The following is a 756-nucleotide window of genomic DNA, read 5'->3' as shown; positions in this document are numbered from 1 at the left end:
TTAGGATACTTGCAAAACACAGGATAGTGCATTTCTGCGCATGTCGACAATGCGTGTCTCAATTCCATTATCTTTCAGTTTTTTTGTTTTGTTTTTTTTTTTTTTGGTAGCAATTTGGAGGTGTACCATTTACCACAGGAATAATAGCTGTCTTAGACTTCTACAATCCATTCACCTTTCTGGCTAGGTTATGATATTTCTCTTTCTTTTTTTTATTGGTTGTTGTTGTTGTTGTTGCTGGCGTCTGTTATCTATTATTTGAGTTTGTTTTCCCACTTTATATCGATGAAATAGGATTATAAAGCCGGTGCGTAACCCATTCCGTTGCATGCCTATAAGCTAGCTAACTAGCTAGCTAGCTAAAGGATTACTTAGATTAGCGATTAAAGTCTGAGTATTCACTTAAATTAGTTAATAACCCTTAATTACAAGATCAGGTGTGAAATTTTTGCAACGCTAAGCAAAAACAAAAAAAAATAAAAAATAAAATATTATAAATTAAAAGAAAAAAAAACAATTGTGATAACAAAAAAAGAAATGGCGGTGACAAAAATCTACTTACAACTATTACTACTACAATTACGGCAGATAATAATAATAATAATAAGAATAATAATAACAATAATAAATTATTATCATTATTATTATTATTATTATTATTTCAAATTTCGGCACAAGAATAGTAGTTTTAGGGAGAGGGGAATAATCGAATACGTTGAGTCCAGTACTTGATTTGGTACTTTATTTTATCGATCC

This window comes from Octopus bimaculoides, chromosome 18 (genome assembly GCF_001194135.2).
Source record: "Octopus bimaculoides isolate UCB-OBI-ISO-001 chromosome 18, ASM119413v2, whole genome shotgun sequence".
In the NCBI taxonomy this organism is placed as follows: domain Eukaryota; kingdom Metazoa; phylum Mollusca; class Cephalopoda; order Octopoda; family Octopodidae; genus Octopus; species Octopus bimaculoides.
The sequence above is the reverse complement of the archived record's forward strand: the minus strand, read 5'-3'. Positions refer to the sequence as shown.